The sequence below is a fragment of the Lycorma delicatula genome, chromosome 13 (assembly GCF_047948215.1).
Source record: "Lycorma delicatula isolate Av1 chromosome 13, ASM4794821v1, whole genome shotgun sequence".
In the NCBI taxonomy this organism is placed as follows: Eukaryota; Metazoa; Arthropoda; class Insecta; order Hemiptera; family Fulgoridae; genus Lycorma; species Lycorma delicatula.
This window is the reverse complement of record NC_134467.1, coordinates 19,599,694-19,618,818: the sequence shown is the minus strand read 5'-3', so window position 1 is coordinate 19,618,818 and position 19,125 is coordinate 19,599,694. Positions and strand designations below refer to the sequence as shown.

The 19,125-nt window shown below is 30.5% G+C and overlaps 1 protein-coding gene across 2 annotated transcripts in view; it reads right to left on the bottom strand.

The window, feature by feature from the left end:
- The window catches only part of LOC142333771 (calmodulin-like), a 402,268-nt gene extending 384,042 nt beyond the window's left edge, over positions 1-18,226 (bottom strand). Inside the window, exon 1 of one of the 2 annotated variants that reach the window (XM_075381282.1) lies at positions 18,171-18,226. The gene's annotated coding sequence lies outside the window, so the exon portion shown is untranslated. The remainder of the gene's footprint in view (positions 1-18,170) is intronic. The other variant, XM_075381280.1, reaches the window with a different exon arrangement.
- Positions 18,227-19,125: the final 899 nt, after the last annotated feature.

Below are 19,125 nucleotides of genomic sequence, written 5' to 3'. Positions count from 1 at the left end.
TATTCAAGCATTTTTCCAAGCCTTTTTACTTTTCTTCACCGTTTTCAAGGTCAAATTTCGAAAAATTTAGAAATTGGTTTTTAGATATTTACATTAATATTACATTCTCTAAAAATTAAATTGATATCTTCATTTGTTACCGAGAAATATAAAAAAAAACACACAAATTTCATTTTTACGCCATTTTAACAGTTTAAAATCGGAATTTCAAAAAAACCTTTTTTTAGTGTGTACGTACACCGTAAAAAGTATATGTATAAATATTTTTATCAATTTATCTTCAGTAATTTTTGCTGGACGTTGATGAAACGGTCAAATCAGTCAGGACAAGTTGCTTTATAGATACAAATTATGTATTGTACTAATGTTTGAGATTTGTTATCTCTCTGTTCCATTGGGAATAGACAGGCAATTTTTCATGTCCATTGATTAGCAGAATTTGATATTACGTTTTTTTTTGTTTTTTTTGTTATTTATCATTTCATAGCACAGTTGTTATAAAATAATATATTTTATTTATATATTTACTAGTTGACCCAAAAGTGCTTCGCTGTTACTAGATTTGAGTATATATATATATAAACGAACACAAATGAAAATTTTATAAAACATTAAAAAATTGGACATTACGGAACATCACAAAATTTAACTCTTCCTTTTTTCCCTCTTTCCCTTTTCCCTTTTTTGCGGAAGTATTTCTTTTTACGTAACTAATTAATACGAGGGTTATTTTTTTTTCAAGGTCCGATCGGTCAGGAAATTAAAACCACAGTGAAAATAAAAAAGTTTTTATTTGTAACAAGTACTTACATAGTTACACTATTTCTCTACATAGTTGTCACTCCGATTTAGACATTTGTCTCAGCATGGTGCCAACTTTCCAATACCCTCATCATAGAACGGAGTCGCCTGTGTTTCAGCCATGTTTCTACGCTGGTCTGTAGCTCGATGTCTGTGTCAAAATGTTGTCCTCCTACCCAGCGTTTCATGTGAACAAAGAGGTGAAAATCGGATGGAACCAAGTCCGGGCTGTATGGTGGGTGATCAAACGTTTCCCGACGAAAACGCTGCAGGAGCTTCTTTGTTACAGCTGCAGTGTGCGGCCGAGCATTGTCATGGAGAAAGACAATGCCTGATGTCAACATTCCTCTCCGCTTATTCTGAATTGCCCTTCGTAGACGTTGAAGAGTCACGCAGTATGAGGCTGCAGTGATGGTCGTGCCACGTTCCGTGAATTCCACCAAGAGAACTCCATTCCGGTCCCAGAACACAGTAGCCGTACACTTTCTGTTGGAGAAGGTTCGCTTAAACTTCTTCTGTTTACCGGGAGAATGAGAATGCATCTACTGTTTGGATTGTTCTTTTGTTTCTTCAGTTTCGAAATGGACCCGTGTCTCGTCCCCTGTGACAATTATGTTCAAAATATCTTCTCGTTCATTGTGGTAGCGCTAGAAAAACGTTAGGGAGGCGTCCATTCTCATTGTTTTGTGATGGTCGGACAGCAACTTGGGAACCCATCTCGCACACAGTTTTCGGTACTGAAGTCTCTCACTCACAATGGTGTAGAGAGCTGACCTTGAAATTTCAGGAAACGAGTCACTCGAAACAGAAATTGTGATCCGACGATTTTCTCGAATCGCCTCATCCACTCGCTCAACGAGATTATCGGTTGACACTCGCTTCCTTCCCTGACCGCCTGCATCATGAACATCTGTACGTCCTGCTTTAAAGTTCCTGTACCATTGTCGCACTTTGCTGTCACTCATTGAAGTTTCACCGTACACATTACTTATTCGTCGATGAATTTCAGCCGCATTACACCCCTCAGCCTGAAGAAATCGAATTACCGCAGGCACTTCACACTTGCCGGAAGATGCTATTGTTGTAGACATGTTTAAGTGCTAGCTGCGTGTTCAGAACTAAACGAAGTGACGCGGCGTGATTGAAGGCCATACTAGAGACGCTACACAACACATATGCGCAAAGGTTCTTCCGATTTTTGCGCGGGTTTTTATTTCGCGACCGATCGGACCTTGAAAAAAAAATAACCCTCGTATATATATTCTTAATGAGTCAAATCGGACCATAAATACGATTTTTCGAAATATCTCAAACCCGGGTCCACCTAGCGTGTCCATTTATTGTCAAAATATTTATTTTCACGTAAATAATAGATATATTCTGAATAGAAGCCAAATCGGACCATAAATACAATTTTTTTAAATATCTCGATTCCTGCGTCACGTAGTCGGTCAAAACTAATTCAGAAACTATTACGGGCGTGCGCACAACTCACGAAAGTTTCATCGTAGTCGGATGAATGGTATAGGAACGCATACGGAACAAGCAAATATTCATCTTTACATATATAGGGTTATCATAAAAGAATTGTGCGGTTTCAATAATTCATAAGAAGGATGTAGGGAAATTTCTAGATGTTATATTGGTATCCCTGAAAGCCTCCGACCCAAAAGTTTGTTTATCAGCAGTGTAACCAAAACGTCAGTTCTTGTATTGTTGTCGCGGTGAGTTTAGTGAGTTACTATGATTTCGGATAAATATAAAGCAAAGTGTGTTTTATTGATGGCTGAATTAAAATCCGTAATTTTAGTTCAACCTGCGTTTCGATGTGAATTCGGAAGAGATCCGCCACACAAAAATAAAAAACACGTCGGTTCAAACGATTCGAAGAAACCGGATCGGTTAAGAAACAGAAATCAACCGGCAAACCAAGAGTGCCAGACGAAACGATTGAACTAATTAGACGATCGGTAATTAGAAGTCCTGGGAAGTCCATCCCCCGTCGAAGCGTCGAATTAGCTATTCCAAAATCAACAGTTCACAAAGTTTTACGTAAAAAACTGAAATTACACGCTTATAAAATCCACATACTGCAGGAATTGAAACCCGATGGTGGTGTAAAACGTTACAATTTCGCTGTTGAAATGTCGGACAGAATAAGTGAAAACGAATCGTTTTTAGACGATATTATTTTTACAGACGAAGTTACATTCCACGTGAACGGATGCGTTAACAGACACAATTCACGAATATGGGGCTCTGAAAACCCATACGCGATTATCGAGAAACAACGCGATTCGCCTAAAGTTAATATTTGGTGTGGTGCGATGAAAAATCGTGTAATAGGGCCTTTCTTCTTCGCCGAAAAAACAATTAATGGAGTCGTGTATCTTGAAATGTTAACCGATTATTGCTTTCCTCACCCGGATGAACTCGAAAACATTCATCGACTTCATTTCCAACAAGATGGTGCTCCCCCACATTTCAATGCATCGGTCACGGACGCTTTGAACGAAACATTTTGAGATCGATGGATCGAAGGACCCGTACTTTGGCCTCCAAGGAGTCCAGACCTGAACCTTGCGACTTTTTCTTGTGGGGGTAAATCAAAAGCGTTGTTTATACACAAAAAATTCGCGACCTAAACCGCTTAAAAAACAGGATTAATGACAACCATTAACGAAGAAATGTTAACTAATGTTTGGAGAGAAGTTGAGTATCGTTTGGACATTTGTTGAGCGACTAAGGACGCACGTATTGAAATTTATTAATTATGTAAAAAAATGTTTGAGACGACAAATTTGAAAAATAAAAAACATCAACTGTAAGTAATTCTGATTTAATTTAAACCGTGTTCAAAACCGCACCATTCTTTTATGGTAACCCTGTATATAAGATTTATTAGAGACGACAAATTTGAAAAATAAAAAAACATCAACTGTAAGTAATTCTGATTTAATTTAAACCGTGTTCAAAACCGCACCATTCTTTTATGGTAACCCTGTATATAAGATTTATTAGAGACGACAAATTTGAAAAATAAAAAAACATCAACTGTAAGTAATTCTGATTTAATTTAAACCGTGTTCAAAACCGCACCATTCTTTTATGGTAACCCTGTATATAAGATTTATTATTTTTTTAATTTATTTTCAAAATTTTTAAACAAAATTAATTTTTATCATTTAAAAAAACATGTTTCAAGATCAAATGAAAATCTAAACCAGAAGTTTGAAAAAAATTACAGATTATAGCTCTTTAAAATAATAAGTGAAATCAAAATTATAAAGAAAATATTTAACTACTTAGAAAGATTTAACATCAAACTGAAATTATTTATGGATAGTAAAATAAAAAAAAGGTTTTATCTCTTTGACTGTATTAAAAGTCAGACAGTTTTAGTTTATTCTAATAAATAATTTTCCCGTTGTCTCTTTAATTATTAAATGACCCATGTAAAATATATTTCTTTACCTCTACCTAAGAACTTTAGTCCCTTTAAAAAGAATTAAAAAATTAAAGACCTCTAGTCTGTTTAAAATATCTAATGTTGTTAGAATCAACATTTTCCTCTTATCCTTTGATTAATATGGCGTGTGTACAGTATTTAACTGAACTATATAAACTGTTGTACCGGCTAAACCATTTCATTTGAGAGAAACCAATTGTACGGATACGTTATGATAATATATAATTTTCTTATCATACGCCCATGACTACGTTCGTTGTTGTATTGCATGCTAAAACAAAGGGTGGATTTTGAAAGCTTCATTAATATGAATGATTTTATATATATATATATATATATATATATATATATATATATATATATATATATAACTAATTAATTATGTATTCTCGGGAAAAGTATTCCCTATTGAATTTTACTAAAATGATAACAATTATTAATATTTTATTTCTTCTTTTTTTTAATTAAAAAGCTTAATAATTAAATTTATTTTTTAATTATTTTAATATTTATTTATCTATGTATAATACCGAAATGAAATAGAATATTTTATTTAATAATATTCATATTATACAAAATTAAATTATTATATTTGTGTTCACTAAGTGTTAATTTTTATTCCATGTAATGTTATATTCAAATTAAATTAAATTTTAAGTAACAGTTTGTTTTTTTTTTATTCTCTTAACGTGAAATTTATTTGTACCTTTAAAACTAGTTTGTACCCAACACTCACACTTTCTCTCTCTCTCGCGCGCGCACACACACACAAACACATATCTTTATATATATATATACTAGCAGACCTGGCAATGCTTCGCTATTCCCGAAGAGTGGGGGAGAGAGAGTATAAATGAACACAATTTAAAATTTAATAAAAAAATTAAAAAACTGAACTTCACAAATTTTACCTTTCACTTATTCTCCTTCCCCTTTTCCCTTTCCAACTTCTTCCTTTCATCTTCTCCCTCATCCCTCTCCCAGTTTCCTTTTTACCCTTTCCCGTTCTCCCCTTTTCTCTTTTCACCTTTTCCTGGTTTTCCATTTTCCCTTTTGCCCGCGCGTAAATCGGTCCATTAGTTTTTTGGTCTTTAGCGGACACACATAGGAAGATGCCTTTTATATATATATATTTTTTTTTTTGTCTTCAGTCATTTGACTGGTTTGATGCAGCTCCCCTATCTAGTGCTAGTCGTTTCATTTCAGTATACCCTCTACATCCTACATCCCCAACAATTTGTTTTACATACTCCAAACGTGGCCTGCCTACACAATTTTTCCCTTCTACCTGTCCTTCCAATATTAAAGCGACTATTCCAGGATGCCTTAGTATGTGGCCTATAAGTCAATCTCTTCTTTTAACTATATTTTTCCAAATGCTTCTTTCTTCATCTATTTGCCCCAATACCTCTTCGTTTGTCACTTTATCCACCCATCTGATTTTTAACATTCTTCTATAGCACGACATTTCAAAAGCTTGTAATCTTTTCTTCTCAGATACTCCGATTGTCCAAGTTTCACTTCCATATAAAGCGACACTCCAAACATACACATTCAAAAATCTTTTCCTGACATTTAAATTAATTTTTGATGTAAACAAATTATATTTCTTACTGAAGGCTCGTTTAGCTTGTGCTATTCGGCATTTTATATCGCTCCTGCTTCGTCTATCTTTAGTAATTTTACTTCCCAAATAACAAAATTCTTCTACCTCCGTAATCTTTTCTCCTCCTATTTTCACATTCAGTGGTCCATCTTTGTTATTTCTACTACATTTCATTACTTTTGTTTTGTTCTTGTTTATTTTCATGCGATAGTTCTTGCGTAGGACTTCATCTATGCCGTTCATTGTTTCTTCTAAATCCTTTTTACTCTCGGCTAGAATTACTATATCATCAGCAAATCGTAGCATCTTTATCTTTTCACCTTGTACTGTTACTCCGAATGTAAATTATTCTTTAACATCATTAACTGCTAGTTCCATGTAAAGATTAAAAAGTAACGGAGATAGGGAACATCTTTATATATACATCTTTATATATATATATATATAGAATAAAAATTCTGTTTGTATATTTGTATGTTTGTGTGTTTCGTAAATATCTCGACACAGGCCCCACCTAGCGGGTATAGTTTTTGCAAAAATATTTCTTTTCACCGTTACTAATATTGATATTCTGAATATGAACCAAATCGGTCCATAAATATAATTTTTCTAAATATCTCAACCCCAGCGTCATCTAGCGGGTTCATTTTTTGCAGAGATAATTCTTTCTATGTAAGTAACATATATTCTGAATATCAATCAAATCGATCCATAAATATAATTTTTCGAAATATCTCGACGCCAGCGCCATCTAGCGGGTCCAAACTAATACAGAAACCTTCCCTGACATCCATCCAATCATTCCCCAAAGTTTCATCGCTATCGGATGAACGGTTTAGAAAGGCATAAGAGACATACAGACAGACAAACATTCATTTTTATATATAAAGATATTTCTTTTGTCCGTGTGTATGTGACAACTCCTCCTAAACGGCTGGACTGATTTTGATGAAATTTTGTGTGTGTGATTAAGTTAATTCGAAAATAGTTTAGATTCACAATTTGATCCGATAGAAAATGTTTTTTTTTTTTTTAATTTATTTATTAATGTGTTGTTGATCTTGAAATGGTAAGGTTCACAATTGGATCCAGTAGGCAGCACTGCGATCGCGTTTAGAATTGTGCGCGTATTGAGAAATATTATATTATATTATTATTTATTGAAATAATGTTTGAAAGTGTAATTAAAAAATATATACATTGTACAAATTTGTAAGGTGCAGTATTGAAGTGAAAATGTTTTTTTAATTTATTTATGTGTTGTTGATCTTGGGATGGTTAAGGTTCACAATTGGGTCCGGTAGGCAGCGCTGCGATCGCGTTTTAGAAGTTTTTTTTTTAATTTTTGGCTTATCAGTCAAACCCGGTAGTTGGTGCTTTGAACGGATTCTAGGAATTTTTTATTATTTTGTTGCTTTTTCGCATATCAGTTACTTGCATCGTAGCTTAGTATTGTTATTACATTAAAATTCGTATTTTTAACGGACTACTGTGTTTAGAGAGTAGTTTGAATTAAATCCGATAGGTAGTGCTTTTTTGCCATTTGGATTTATTTACATTCAGACTTTTATAAAGTGAAAGGTTAAATTTTGTTAAGTTCCTAATGTTCAGTTTTTTTAAGGTTTTGTGAAACTTTCAATTGTGTTCATTTAATCTGTATGTATACTCAGATCTAGTAATAGCGAGGCATTGCCGAGTCTGCTAGAATTGCGCGCTTATTGAGAATATTATACTATATTATTATTTATTGAAATAACGTTTTAAAATTTAATAAAAAAATGTACATTGTGCAAATTTGTAAGGTGCAGTATTGAAGCGAGTATTTTACATAATGATGTATACTCGTGCATTCAATAACAATCAACTTAACCTACAAATTTAAATTGTCAGTTCTCATTTGATTCTATGCAATTTATTAAGTATTGAACGGCTCTTTGAAAATAAAAATATAAGTTTGTAAAATAAAGTATAACATTTATAAAGTTAAAATATAAGTTACTTATAATAATTATAGTTTAAAGTATATTTAAAAATTGAATTTATAATGTTTTAGCTGATTAATTTTATAAAAGGTTTTCTAAAATTATTTTTAATTTACAATTATCTAAAATTTGGTAAAATAAATGTTAAAAAAAGAATGAGAAAATTGATAAAAATTTCTACTAAAATTTTAACTACTACTTTTTTACAGCGCTTTAATTTTTTTATTAATTGATTAATTAAGCTGTTACATGGTTATGAAACATCAAAATTATTAAATTTAAAAAAAAATATGTAGGAGGTACTTTTTTAGAATGATGTTAAGTGAAAATTAGCAGTAATGTGGATGAAAATTAATTAATTAGACTAATTATAAATTTTACGACGTTTCGATTTTTTAATTCAATTTTCATCGCACATTTCAATATTTAGTGAAAATAAATATTACCCATACTACACATAATTAATCAATAAACCCGTTACAATAATACAACAATCACAAACTGATAATATCATACTAATAGTCTTTTTAATGAAATTTCGAACACATTCCTGCTAATTTCAACTTAAATAAGTTACTTATATTTATGTCTGTGCATTTATTACAGAATAATGCCGCGTCAGGACAACTTCTGTCGGGTCCGATAGTATATATATATATATATATATATATATAAATTACCTGAAGAAAAGTTACTAAGATTGGAAAGGGACAGCTTAAGGTGACCTTGTATTTGACCTTGACCTTATTTCAAGGTTAACACGATTTTTTTTTTCAAATAGAATGACCTATTTTTGACCCCACCAATGAAAAGAGCAGAAAATTTTACATTGGTAAATGCGATCACACGTATGACCTTAGAACGGTTTTGAAGGTCATACAATATTCTCGAAATATTTATATTCCTTTTATTTAAACAATTTTCTTGTACGACTTACCATTTTGGAGCTGTAGCTTGTGAAAGTGTGAAAATGTTGTGAATTGAGCACGTGTTCGAAACGGGTCTAATCGCTGAACAATGCCGATCTCCCCGGCTACAGTAACAATAGGTCCGTTGCGTTGCCATTGTACCGCTATAATTCTGGAATGCTAAGTCGTAGAAGAAAATTGTTTAAATAACGGTTTTCTGTTTTTTTTGAGATTAACAACTTTTTCAAATGCAATACAGATGAAAAATAATTTTTTCCGGTGAAAAAACCGAAAAAACACGTTTTTTACAACTTCAGCACCACCTAGTATTTCAATTTCAATTAATACGGCATAACTTCAAAGACATTAATTGTAGAGGAGAATGTCCTCTACATTTTTTGTTTGAAAAACTTTTCTCTAAAATGCATAGATTCAGAGAAAAACGCATTCAAAAAATTTTGAATTTTTTGAGTTTTTCAAAAATCTATGGGAGGGGGATGTTAAAAATCTGGAGTTAAGCTTCCCTCATCACCCCTAACGCATGGACAAAAGATCAATCGGTAGATAAGGATTTTCAAATACAGCCTATTTTGATGAAAAATTGCCTGTACTAATTGTCACCCGATCTTAGTAACTCTGCAGAATTTCATCAATAGGCAATGTCAGAAAGTGTGTTAAATTAAGGATGGGAGATTTATGACAAACATGAAAAAAAAAAACATTGTGAGTTTAAGAAAATCAAGTAAAAATCACGTTAGGCTTTAGTTAATTGCACCTCATTGTCAATCACTCCCTAACCAAAATGGTGACACATAACGGCGATCCCACGTTTCTATCTATAAAAATTTTCTCGTTAAATTTAACTGAAGTTAATCATAATCTCATAATTCCGGCCTCCTTGGCGCGAGTAGTAGCGTTTCGGCCTTTCATCCGGAGATCCCCGGTTCGAATCCCTGTCAGGCATGGTATTTTCACTTGCTACAAAGCATTTATCTCGTCCTCTGAAGCAATACCTAACGGTGGTCATGGAGGTTTAAAAAAAACGCCTGTCATAATACTTGTAAATTATTAATATATATATATATACACGTGTATAACACTTTTATAATGATTCACTACAACGTGCCGATTGAACGGTGTCTGTTGCATAATGGTGAGTGCAAGAGAGGCAGCGTCGAGCAGACGCCAGTATGACTGTAGAGGGTGGTTTAGGAGAATTATACTGTGATCATGACTGCTACCCATTTTTCTCTCAAGGACAAATTGAAAGCATAATGAGACGGCGTGTTAAAAAGTATAATCCCAATAAAATATTAAAATTCCTTAAATAAACACAGCGGATTATATATATATATATATATATATATATATATATATATTAAATATATCAAAATTTCGATAAATTTAATTAATATTATATTTTATTTTAATATTATATTATACGTTTTATATTATGTATACGTAATAAACGTCAACAGTATATGTAAATGTCTTCGTATATGTTAACAGTGTTTAACAAACCAACATACTTGGCATTTATAGACCTAGAAAAGGCATTCGATAACGTAGACTGGAATAAAACGATTAGCCGTGAAATTTTAGATTTTGGACTTTGAAGGGTTGATGTTACAATAGATTACAATAGATATAGATAACAATAGATGTGTTACAATAGGACTAGATGTTACAATAAATTGGAACATCTAGTTGTGCACCTCCCTTTTTGATTGCGATCGACTGAACAAAAAGTATCCAAAAATGCCCAAAGACAAAACATTTGGATTTTGGACTTTATCTTAAGTACAGCCCTCAGTGAGAGCTTTACAACGGTATATCATAAGTGGTACTTATTTTAATTGGTTCCAGAGTTACAGCCAAATAACATTTTAATTAATGAAATATTTGTATCTTACAAAGGGAAGGCACATCGGTTCAAACCCGACTTCACCTCCTTTTTTTTAACTTAAATATATTTATTTATTAATAATTATTAACCTCTGATTGTAAAAAAAGTTTTACGATAAAAAATAATTCATTAATAACCAAAAAAAAAAAAATGAAAAAATATCAGAAGTTATTAATGAAATAAAATTTTATGTACTTTTAAAAATGTGTACATGTAATTTAATAGGCGTACAAGTAAGTCATGTGGTGTCCACATCAGAGTTTTTTTTAATTTCGATTATTTAACGAGTGCGACGTGTTGGGGGCGGTGGCTCAACTAATCTGTATGTACGACACGATTGGCACCTATTTCCAGTTACTTGATTAAAAGATATTTAAAAAATTAGAAACGTAGTACTGGCACTTCTTACTGGTGTTTTTCGGGTAACGCTAAGAACCAGGCAAAAACATCTTTACCCGTACGAAGTACGGGTAATCAGTTATAACTAATATTTTTAAGATGAAGGCCGACTGTTTAAGAAACCCACATTTTTAGATCATTCAAAGTTTCCTATATTGATGAAACTGTTAATCTGAAGAAATTACAATATACTGATAGTTTATATAAATTGAACAAGCTTTAATTTCTATTTATAATTATTATTCTTACAAGCATGAATTTAATAAACATAGGGTAGTTCAGGGGGGCAGAACCCTCTGATTGGACGAAAGAGTGAGTGAAGCGAAGGGATGTTTAGCTTGACCAGTTAAATATCCCCTGGCCGGGACGGGAAACACAAGTAATCATATAACCCAGGTAGCTGTTTGCCAATGACCTCCGAGGAACGCTTGAACCTACTGCTCGGTGGGGTGCCCACGTGAATCGTATGGGAACCGTGTTGATGCATTGGCTGTCAGTCCAGTGTGATAAAGAAGGAGATTTTTTAGTCAGTAACAGCACGACATTACCGTCTTGCGCGGGCATATGGTAGCTGGGAGAGATTTTCCTCCTACGAAAAAAAATATATATATAACGCGGGCGAAGCCGTGATGGGTCAGTTAGTATATATATATATATATATATAATATATATCGTGACGGGTTCACAATCAACACCAGCGAAAACTACTGAAGATAAATTGATGAAATTTTGTATACACTTTTTCTAACTGTGTAACTACACACTAAGAAAATATTTTATAAAATTTTGAATTTAAAGGGTTAAAATTGGGGATAAAATTAAATTTTACTTTTTTTTAATCTCTTTTTACAAATAAAAATGTGAACCTGATTTTTGGTGTATGTAATCTTCATGTTAATATCAAAAAACCAATTTCTAGATTATTTTTAAAATTCGTCCTTGAAAGAGGTGAAGAAAGGTCAAATTTTCCACATTTCTGATTATACTAAATGAGATACTCACTTCGTTTGAACTTGTCAATACTTTTCAGATAAATATTAAAAATAAAAACTACGGTCGAGTTTTTTTGAATTTTAGTATTTTAAGGGATAAAAATCATAAATTGTTTTTTTAAATTTTTTTAGTTTTATATTACCTCTATTGAATTAATCTTTATAAGATTTCGTAATATTTTAATAGTAATGTATGTTTATAATTCTGATTATGTATTTTGCGAGCAAAGCTGCGATGGGAAATGAAGGTATATTTATATATATATAATAACTCCAATCCAACCAAAATGCTGTACTAGAAATTTAAAAAAAAAAAATTCATGAGAGTAAATCGGTAAGCTAAATTTTAAGAATGAGAGATAATAGAATTTCTCGAAAAAAATCCTATTCTTTTATTTAGAAAAAATGATAACACTATTTATTATTAAAAAAACCCTGATGTGGGCACCACATTACTTCCTTGTACGTATGAACTTTTATATATTTTTATTACATTTTTTTCATATTTTTTCTTTATTATTATTTATTGTAAAACTTTTTATAATCGGAGGTTAATAATTATTAATAAATCAATACATTCAAATTTTTAAAAAAAGTAAAAATAAAAAAGGAAATGAAGTCGGATTTAAACCGATATGACTTTCCCTTGTAAAATCCAAATATTTCATTAATTAAAATTTAATTTGGCTATAACTGTAGAACCAATGAAAATAAGTACCCCTTATGATATATCGTTGAAAAGCTCTCAATGAGGGCTTATTACTGCACTTAAAAAAAAGTCCAAAATCCAATATCTTTTTGGATATTGGGCGTTTTTGTTTCAGTCGATTGCAATCAAAAGGAGAGGTGCACAACTAGATGTTACAACAGTCCTAAATCCAAAATTTAAACATTCTACGGCTAATCGTTTTTGAGTTATGCGAAAATACATACGTAGAGATGTCACCCCGAAACTAGTCAAAATGGATTTAGAGATGATAAAATTCCACTATGAATCATCAGACCTTGCCGTTGGTGAGAGGGCTTGAGTGCTCAGGGATACAGAGTAGCTGGACCGAAGGTGCAACCATATCGGAGAGGTATCTGTTGAGAGCCAGACAAAGGAATGATTCCTAAAAGAGGGCAGCAGCTCTTTCAGTAGTTGTTAGGGACGTGAGTCACAATGAATTAAACGGCCATATCAACATCACTCAGTCCTCTGAGTACTGCGCAGCTGAAAGCAATGGAAAACTACAGCTGTTTTTTTTTCCAAGAAAATGTGGCTCTCTGCATTTTCAAAAGCAATAATGGAGGCGCCTTCCTTGGTAAAATATTCCGGAGGTAAAATAGTCCCCCGTTCGGATCTCCGGGTGGGGAAGATCTTGAAGAGCTGCATCAAACCAGTCAAATGACTGAAGACAAAAAAAAAAGATGATAAAAATGGATATTTCCGTTGAAATTTGAAAACCGAAATTTTTCACGATCACAATACTTCCTTTACTTAGTACAAAAAAATATAAAGTATTGGTAAGAAAACAAGATGAAGGACATTAAGAAAGTCTGAAAACTGGTTCGTAGATAGCTGAAACTTAAAAACCAAATAAATCTGTTCTAGTCATGGGTAAGATTGGAATTTAAAAAAAAGAAAAAACATACCTAACGGAATACTTTAGAATCTTTCCTTATTTTATCAGATTTTATTAAATTAAAAATAATTCAAAATGTATTTACGTCGATGGCAGAGTGTATTGGCCTTTCATTCGGAGATCCTGGGTTCGAATCCCGGTTGAGCATGACATTTCTCATACTACTACAAAATTCCAATTCCACAATCTCTCGGACAAGCGTTAGGCTTATGTATGAAATTAATTCATCGGGTAAAAAAATTCCTTCGATTTTAATATTTTAAAAAAGTTTGAAATTTTTGAATTAAATTTTTTTTTGTTGTTTTATGTTGAATTTTATTTTAAAATTGGGTAGATTAATAAAAATTACACGCTTTCCATTATGAAAATAAAAATTGGCTAAGTATTTTTTTTGACTTTCCTGGCTACTAATATTAGAATCTGATGTAGACACCACATGAGTTCCTTGTACGCCTATAAAATTTGATATAAAAATTTTTGTAAGTACATAAAATTTTATTTCATTAATAACTTCTGATTATTTTTTTTTTATTGTTATCATTGAATTATTATTTATTTTTTTTTTTTTACTTTTAAAGCCGCAAAGGACGACTTTAGTCGGAATAATTCAAATCTTTTTTGCCGATCTTTTGGCTTTTAAGTTCTTAGCTTTACTTTCTCCCAATATTTATTCGTTCTTAATGATCTTGCTTTACGATCCTCTTCTGAATAAACCCTTTTTGTATAATTAAAAGTTCTTACTTTAAAGTCGGTACTCGGATCTTTAATAACAAATTTTTATTTTTCGGATTTATTAAGTAAATCTTTGTAAGTCAAATTTAATTCTTGCTTGTCTTTGATCCATAATGGCGGATTTTTTAAAGACCAAAATCGATCGATAATTCTCTTAGTAATCCTATCCTGCGGTAATCTTAACAAGTATGCGCAGAAAGAAATTCGCTTCTTTTTCATAGTATCGATTAAGGATTTCAAGTTTTCGTACAGAAATTTGTTAGGCGATAATCTGTACTGATTTTCGTGTTTATATTTTTTTTTATACAGGTTCTAAGAATCCTGCATTCAACTTTAAGCAAAAGTTCAGTCCTATTTTTCTGATTTAATCTAAATAAAATCTCGCTCGCGTAAGTAATTACCGGTTTAACCACAGTTTTGTAACGTCTAATTTTAGTGTTAATCGAGAGGGATTTTTTGTTGTAAGTATTTTTGGTTACTTGTAGCACTTTAAATAATTTATCAAATTCTTTCGGTCCAATTTTGTTTTTCGTCACGATTACAAGTAATGATCTCTCCAAGATATTTAAATTTTTCTACAACTTCTACTTTGTTTCCATTAATATTCACAGAATTAATAACTGAAGGACCTATAGCCATCATTTTTCGTAAGAAATTTTAAGTCCAATTTTATTCGCAAGTTCTTCTATACTTATTATTTATATTCTGGCTTCTACGATACTATTAGCTAATAAAGCTAAGTCGTCGGCAAATCCTAGGCGATTTAAATTTAAGTTATCTCTTTTGTATCCTATTTGAATATTTTTTGGATTAATTTTAAACCATTTGTGCATCAGAAATTCTAGTGCACAATTAAATAATAAAGGCGAAAGTCCGTCGCCTTGTCTCAGTCCGGATTTTATGTAAAAATGTTCGGAAAATTCGCCACGAAACTATAATAATAATTTATAAATAAATTATTAATTACAATCTGAGGTTAATTTTAATTATTACTTAGATTTTAATTAAGTAAATTTAAAAAAAGTTCGAAATGAAATCGGATGGAACCGATTTGTCTTCCCCTTGTAAGACCAAATATTTCATTAATTAAAATTTTATTTGGCTTTAATTCTGGAACAAATGAATATAAATACTATTTATGATATATCATTTAAAAGCCTTCAATGAGGGCTTATTACTAGAGTTAAGAAAAAGTCCAAAATCCAAAATATTTGGAGATTTTGGGCTTTTTTTAGACACTTTTAGTTCAGTCCATTAGTCGATTGCAATTAAAATGGAAGGTGCACAACTAGATGTTACAACAGTCCTAAATCCAAAATTTCAACATCCTACGGCTAATTGTTTTTTATTTATGCTAGATACATACGTGCAAATGTTACGCCGAAACTAGTCAAAATTGGATACAGAGAGGGTCAGAATGGATATTTCCGTTAAAATCTGAAAACCGAAATTTTTCGCGATCACAATACTTCCTTTATTTCATTCAAGGAAGTAAAAATTAAAATAGTTAGAGCCAAAAAACAGATTTTTTTTCTTTTTACCGGTGGGAAATAAGTTTTTTAAAAATTATTTTCCCTAAAAATATTCATTTATATATATATAATTTTAAGCTTAACAAATTTGCTAAGTAAATTTGTTAAGTAACAAATTTGCTTAAAAGTAAAGTTTTCTCTAAATTAACACCCTCTTAAAAAAAAGTTCGAAAACTTTTCTACATTTTAGGTCTAAGATCTACCGGCCTCCGTGGCGCAAGTGGTAGCGTCTCTCGGCCTTTCATCCAGAGGTCCCGGGTTCGAATCCCGGTCAGGCTTTTAGCATTTTCACACACGCTACAAATTATTCCTCTCATCCTCTAAAGTAATACTTAACGGGGATCCTCGAGGTTAAAAAAAAAAAAAAAACAAAAAAGAAATCTAAGATTTTACAATTTTTAAAAATTGAAAATATTTCATGACAACTTTATATATAAAATACAAACTTTCAAAAAAATTTTTGAAAAATATTCAAACCGGAGAAAGATAGAACAAATGAACAAAAAAAAACATATATTTCAAATTTTTAGAAGGGGTTGATTTTTTGAAAAAAATCTTTTTGTATTATTTATAAATGCATTGTAGATAATATAATTTGTTTTCATAATTCTTTAAAATATCTCTAAAGAAAATTGGAATTGTTTTTTTTTTTTGCGATACCTCACGTCCTGAACGGACGAATTAAAAAAAATGAATATAATTACTGTCCCATATATATAAAACATTTGAACTAAATTTGAAGAAATTCGGTTCGGCCAATCTTAAGATATTAAGTCAAAAGCAGTCCGACATGTATACACAGATAACCTATATACGTTTATTTTTTCCAAATGAATTAATTTGACTCTAAAGATTGTAAAAAAGACTCGATATCCAGTTTTTGATTTCATCACCATACTTTCCCTTTTAATATATATATATATATAAATAACATAATATAATTTTATTATATTATATTGCGCAAAAAAAAAAAAAAATTATATTGCAACAAATAGATGAAGAAAGAATCATTTGGAAAAATATAGTTAAAAGAAGAGACAGACTTATAGGCCACATACTAAGGCATCCTGGAATAGTCGCTTTAATATTGGAAGGACAGGTAGAAGGAAAAAATTGTGTAGGCAGGCCACGTTTGGAATATGTATAACAAATTGTTAGGGATGTAGGATGTAGAGGGTATACTGAAATGAAACGACTAGCACTAGATAGGGAATCTTGGAGAGCTGCATCAAACCAGTCAAATGACTGAAGACAAAAAATATATATATATATTTAATGATTATATTAATATAATATTAGAATTTATTTATTTAGAATTTATTTTAAAAAATGTATTTTTTAATATCATACAGAGGAAGGTCGTAAAACTACCCGGAGATATATGAAAAGGTTCGATTTCTTTTTTAATTTTAATAATGCGTTACGTTTTTTTAATTTTTTAAATTGTCGCCTGCCTCCGTGGCGCGAGTATATCGGCCTTTCATCTGGAGGTCTCGGGTTCGAATCCCAGTCAGGCATGTCATTTTCACACATGCTATAAATCATACATCTCATTCTCTGAAGCAATACCTAACGCTTGTCCGGAGGTTAAATAAAAAAAAAAATTGTTTAAATCGTCAATTATTTTTGACTGGTTTCAAGCTCTTTCCATTTATTTCTATTCTACTCTAATCATTTAATCTTTATCATTAAAATATAATTAATATAATATAATAATAATTAATTTTATTAATATAATTTAATCATTAAAATATTTATCATTTTAATATATTTTGTAATATTTATTTTATTTTTTTATAATTATCCTTTAAATTTATATTAAATTATAACTGTTTGTCCTATGTAATATTTAATCAATCGATATTTATATTTAATATTTTATATAAATAAAAACAATTTGATGTTTCAAAAAATTAATTTCAAAATATTATATAATATACACATTTATTTTTAAATATTTATATATTACGTAAAAAAAGTACTGCTAATTAAACCTTAACAAATATATTAACAATAAATATAAACATTTCACTTAATAATTTAAGTATAAATTATCTGGATTTTTAACTAAATTCTCTCTATTTTATAGAATACATTTTTAAAAATATTTAATAAATATAAAAATATTTTTCTTTTAATTTTTAAAAGCTATAAATTTTTTTTATAATTATTAAGTACATTTAAATTTTAATCATTAATGAAAAAATAAATCGCTTACCTTTTTTAATTGATGTGGTAGGTTTTGTAGATTTGACGAAAGATTTTTTAAATAACGATGTTTTTTCGTTTAAATAAAATAATAATTTATACGATAAATAAATTTATTTATTTTTTTTTGTTTTTAATTTTTTAATGTAGTTTTAGTTTTATTAATTACGACAATAGGAAGAAATATAGCTTGATTTTTCTTTTTTAATGTAATGTAAACGTTTTAAAAATATTTTTCCTTTTAATTTTATAGATTTAAAGTTTAAAGAGAAGATAGAAAATATAGATAAACTATAAGAGAAATAGATTATAAAATAGTAGAGGAGAAGAAAGAATTTTGAAATATTAAAATATAATTTTAAATCTATTTTATAGTACAATTATATTTTTAATCAAATAAAATAAACAAATATATATAATAATTGATATAATATTAATAGAAATTGGGGTTTTTCCTTTTAATTTTTAAACAATCATTTGCAACACTGTTTACCGTTAAAACAGTACTAAGACTGCTCTCTCGTTGCAGTGTGCAGTACGGTTTGCTCTGACAGTAAGAGTGCCGCCTTCCTCCTGTTGCTATAGCAACCGTCTACCGACTGGTTACCATAGTAACGTATTTGCCCCACCCAAATAACTTAACACGCATAGCACACTAATTTATTTTAATATATATATGTGTTATTTTATATTGTAAAATTATAATTTAGCGTGCTTCCATAAGTTTAAAGATTTTTACGTATATTAAAATGACCAGTATATATATATATGTGTGTGTGTGTGTGTGTGTGTGTGTGTAAATACATAACGTTTCCCTTGTTAATCTTTCTCAAAATTAATTTCTGATTAACCGGTAAAATGATTAAACATAAATAATTTGAATATAAATGATGTTTTAAAACGATACGTATATGAAATTAAATTTCATGTTAAAAAAATATTACATTATAAGATAAGAAGAGAAA